This window comes from Hippoglossus hippoglossus, chromosome 1 (genome assembly GCF_009819705.1).
Source record: "Hippoglossus hippoglossus isolate fHipHip1 chromosome 1, fHipHip1.pri, whole genome shotgun sequence".
In the NCBI taxonomy this organism is placed as follows: domain Eukaryota; kingdom Metazoa; phylum Chordata; class Actinopteri; order Pleuronectiformes; family Pleuronectidae; genus Hippoglossus; species Hippoglossus hippoglossus.
Genome location: NC_047151.1, coordinates 6,713,673 through 6,719,369, shown reverse-complemented (window position 1 = coordinate 6,719,369; position 5,697 = coordinate 6,713,673).

Genomic DNA, 5,697 nt, shown 5'->3' with positions numbered 1-5,697 from the left:
GAAATGTTGTCTTCCAGTTCTTCAGGTCCTCTACTCCTCTGTCTGTGTTGGCTTGAAATGTAATTCTTTACTTTCCTCGCCATTGAAGTGCAAAGCACAAATAAGTGGTGTGTTGTTGTGGATAGTCCATTTGGTGGCAGTGTAGGTCTGTTATACTGGAGGCCCGGGGTCTTGTTCTATGAGATGCACCAGCTCACAATCCCAGTGCCAGAGACAGTTATTTATTTAGCATCAAAATATCTTTTTAAAATCCTTTACCTACCGATGCCATTTGACTTAAGTCAACGATGCAGCACATTGTATGTTTTTATCAGCACAAATTATTTAATACTTCAACAGGTACTGCAGGGGGGGTCGTGGAATTTTTGGTTGATTAGACAATTTTTTATATTTTTAATTTTTTTCCCCACGAATTTAAATGTCTTTAAATACACATTAACATGAATCCAACATTGTAGTGAATGGATAAATGGAGGCAGAAGATCTTTCAGTCAGCAATGCACACATTCAGCGACACACAATAATAAAAACATGAATATATGAACCTGTGTATTATTTGAATAGCTTAGTATTGCATGCACAATAACAGGGTAGCTATGTTTATACATGGCACTAGGCCCAGTTTAATATAAAACACAATTTTATACAATATATATAGTAGGGAGTCCCTGCTCCATCTCTCCATCAGTTTGGGGGTCCTTGGCCTGAAAAACGTTGAAGACCCCTGATTTAAACACTTAATTTAGACGAAGACAAAAGACCCTACTACTTATAATGATCCTCTACAATACAATACTAACCCACTAGTGTGCAGGAACACTGGCAGGCTGTTCTCAAGAGGTGCAGAAAGTAACCAAAGGTTTCACTTAAGTAAAAGTACAAATAAATAGACCAACCTTTTCTTAAATGAAAGTATGTGGTAGTACCACATAAACCTTTCTGCTTGAGTAAAAGTAAGTAAGTACTTGCTTTTAAATATACTTTATGGACTAAAATAAAAAGTAGTTGTCCAGTGTAGCCCATTCCTTTCTGCAAAGGTCAACTACATCATTATGGCTCTGTGGTGATCTCTCTTCAGTTTCTTCTTCAACAGTGATGCTGCTGCTGCAGAAGGTTTGTCTCATGTTACCCGCCAGCTCTGATTGGACCAGTGAACCAATTCCCTTCTCGTTATTTATTGCCTTTGAAAATAAAATGGTGAACATGTAACAACACATTGTAAATATGTAGTAGAAAGTACAGATATTTGCTGAAACATGAAGTGAAGTAAAAGTGAAAAGTACTTGAAAAATAAATCTAGTTACCCTATGTACAGATAGATGACAAAGGTACTAGTAACTAAGTAAATGTACTTTGTTACGTCTCCTGACTGCTGTTCTCAAACTATCAATTTGTTGCAAAGGCAAAGCCTTATGATGGATAAGAGTGATTGATGGATATGATTTTTTAAATAAACTATGTAGACAAAAATGACCTGATAACACAGTATAAATATTTATGTTTGTATATAGGATACAGTAACATAATTAGCATATTTACTATAGTTTTTCTGAGGAGAAAGACTAAAGTTTTGTTCACATAATATTTCACAGGAGTGAAATATATAATCTAAGGAGGACACAGAGAAACCTGCCATCAATTTCGTTATGACTTATGAATTTAGTTTCAGTAACAAACAAATCTGGCAACAAGTCTGACCTCAGAGTGTGAAGTTAATCCTTTTGCCCACACAGGAGCGCTTTGTTTTTCCCCAAAGCTTCATTTGCATATCATGTGCATATTCAGGTGACAATCTGTTCCCCATATGAGGAAGAAGTCAGGTTTAGGAACATAATTAAATCTGGCTCAGTGAGTGACACATCATGTTAAGCCGGATGCACAAGAATTTGAATTTGAAAAAGCTCACGGATGGAGGCCTCCAGCTTCCCAACTGTGGCACTGTGAGTACATCTGTCCTCGTGATGCTTGCTGCACGACATGTTTGCAGCTTACAACCTGGATAATTGAACTAACCTTTGTTTCCCTGTGCCATGTGGCCGTCCCCCGCTTACCTTTGCGCTTGCTAAACTCCATGCCTGCCCAATCACTGCCCAGCCCTCCACCCCAAAACCTTCTCACCTCCTCTGCCCTCTGCCTTTCCTCCATCCCCTGCCTCGCCTGCTCCCTCCTCCACCCTCAGTCCCCTCTCAGTCCATCTGCCTGTCTTCCCCTTCGCCCTCCACTTTCACCTGCTGCAGCCCTCGCCAGATTTAGTCACCTAAATATGAACCCTGTATTTGGGTTCAGTCCTGCAACAAAAAAAATCCCATTTTCCTTGAGCTAACTACTGCTACATTTTTTTAAAGTTACTAAAGTACCTTAGCTTACCTTACCTTTTCTTTTTTTAAATCTAAATTCTAAATTCTAATGTCCATATAGAACCACAGCAGAGATAAATACTAGGTGCATCTCTTACATCTTATACATCACAGCCCTGTATCTAATATAAGAACCTTTATCACACTAATCTACACACACAGCAATAGTATCATCTACTATAAGATTATAATCAGCGTGTCTTGGGGCCACATTGAATGACTTAAAACCCAGATTTGTAATCTTGATCGATGTGATTGTCAGTGACAAATGTGACGGCTCCTGTTATATCCTATGTGTTTACCTGTGCTGTCTTTGAGGTGGAGCTGGATGCAGTCACTGATTGACCTGACTGCCACAGAGCAGCAGCATCTGGGCCCAGTGCAGCACAGGAAAGAGAACCACCATTTTACAGCGTCTCTTTCCAGCCCTTGTTTTTATTCAGCCTTCGCTTTCTTTTTCACGCCACAACACATTGCGCCACATTATCCACACGCAACCACATGAACACTACTGATGTCAGTAAAAAACTAAACACACCTCATCTGTTTTTGTTGTTCAATTACTTTTCATCATAAATGTTTTTTGTAAGTGACATTTTGAGTCTTCCTGTGTTTTCATCATGGCCCATGAACTGGGCTGCGACACAAAGAATCACTGAATGTTTTTATTCAGCCACGTTTCCTTCCTACAAACACAAAACCTTACATCTTTAATTAAACCTTTTTTTTCCAGCTTTGTTAAAAAATATTTTCTTTTGTATAATATGAAAATAAACCGAATATTGGTGGGTTTGTGACTGCTGCCTTTCACAAAGCAAGTAGCATCGAGGCAAACTTTCTAGACAGGGTAATGCACATGAATGTAAATTTCACATGTGGTTGGTTGTCTCACAGAATGTCCCTGTTTACTGTTTACCTGTGCTGTAGTGTATTGTAAAAGGATGCTTTGCCCTGAGAATATATTGTAGAACGAGGTGAAGTAGTGTATGCTTATCAGCATAAGTGTTCCCATTTGTTAGTCATCGATAAGGAACTATTAAATACATGTAGAGATGTATGCACAGATCAGATGTGATAGAGGACAACATTAGTGCATGAATCTGTTAGTGCAGTTTGAGAATAGATGTTACTGCCTGACAGTCTGTTTGTGTTTCTGTTTCTGGGAGACATCTTTGAGCCTTATATGGGATTTTAAGTTCATGTTGACATTACATTTTTATTTATGCTAATATAAAGAGCATTTAACATAGTTTTGGTTTGATTTACTTTTGTGACATCAATATTCTCAACTATTTTATACCCTTCTCTGTGTCATTGGATCAAAGTGGTTATCTCTGTCAGACTTAAGATAAAGCCGACATCAGCTTTCCTGGAGAAACTTTCTAAAACTTAGCCACAAGTGTGTTGCTCCCTCTTTCAGCTCTTTCAACATCTCATCAGTTTTCTTGTCATCGGCTTTAAATGCAACAGATGCACCTCTGTGTACACGTGTGTATACTTGTGTGTGTATGCATATCTGCACATGTACAGGAAAAGCATTACGACTTTAAACTTGTGAGTTGGACACTTTTCCAGTACAAAAAACAAACAAATAATAAATGAAAAATGGAATACTGAAATACTGAAATAATGGCCAACTTCCTTTGGGGTTTAGGGTTTGGGTCCTAGAGGCTTTTTTGTAAGTCTGGACATGTAACATTTACCTGCCGATTTTTATACATGTTGGTAAAACGTGCCGCAAGGTGTTGAAATTTTGTAGGGGGCGCTATCCAGTCAAGTCGGCACACCTATGCTGCTGATCACAATTTACAAATGCAAATGAATATTAAATTACTTTACCTGTAGTTCTACCTGTCAGATCGTCAGTTCAAACTAAAGAGTTTTAATACATTTAGATTGTAGATAGTAGCTGTTTCCTTCTGAGGAACCTTTTGACATTGACATTGGACTGTAAAGATGGTGACTGTACTGGAGTTGATCCAGTAAATTCCAGTTTAAAAGATTTACCTCTACCAGGGATGTTTTGTTGTCGTCTGCGTTTGTTATTTAGCAGGTTTACAAAGAAACTACTCAAGTTATTTCCGTGAAATCTGTTCAGGGTGGGGCATGACTTGAGAAAGAAGCCATTGAATTTGGTCCGGTTCCAGATCAGGGGGCAGATCCAGGAATGTTTTTTTTTTTGGCACAGTATGGCACATACTCCATAGGACGCTGACACACACACACACACACACACACACACACACACACACACACACACACACACACACACACACACACACACACACATAATAAGTGTCTCAATATGCTTCATCATTTTTTATGAATTTGTCATAAAACCACAACAGGGCCCACTGTTTTATTTTCAGCAATTGGGTCAAATACTGCCCCCTAGCGGTGAACATAATATAATATCTGCATTGGCCACATCACATCCATCCATTGAAGAATTCTTAGGGTCAAGCAGATAAGCAGATAACTAAAGAAAAAATATGAACTTTTTTTCACATCAGTGGGGAGGTTTGGATGATATTCCACCTATAGAAGAAAGTTCACGTTCTGTGCAGATTCTGTAGCAGCCGTCACAGCGGCCGTGACAAACAGACCTGGAGTCACAAGTAAAAGTGAGACACCTGCTGATGTTTTGAAAAACATGATTTCAAAAGAAAAGATCCAAGGATGGATCCGTAAAGTGATGGTTTTTACATGGAGTGTCATTCCACCTGAAATGAGCAAAACACTTCCACAGCCCTAGGAAACATCGTAAACCATAATGAGAAAATCGTGCCGATAAAAATAGAGTCAGCTCAACCGTTGAAAATCTCATGATGTTGCTAATTCATATATGATTGCCTGCCCACAATAGACACGCCTTCCACTGCCCCTCCGGAGGTCAGGTCAGTTTATCAGCTTTCAACATGGCCCAACAACTGAAACATACCCAAGTTGCATAAAAAGCAACATTTGAGAGCACATTGAGTCAAAAACACCCTGAGTTAACGTGATGATGTAAGAGCACAGGAGGTTGACGCACTGCAGGGCCAAACCTCGGAGGCTTTCATGGCTGTGGCTCGTTACACCTGTTACCCTCTACATATGCGTGTTTGCCCGTTCATCTACAACAGTGCTTTTTTGTGTGTGGACAAATATTATGATAAAAAAAAAAATCTTCCAGGCCACAGACTCTCCCCGACACACCAGAAGTGTTTGTTGTAGCCTGCGGTCTTTCAGAGGAAAAGAAAAGGTCAATCATTTTGCCCGTCACCTCTAGCTGAGTTGTCCAACCTCCATCCTTGGCTATTTTTGTTGTATAACCGAGGGGTTATGACAAGGAATATTG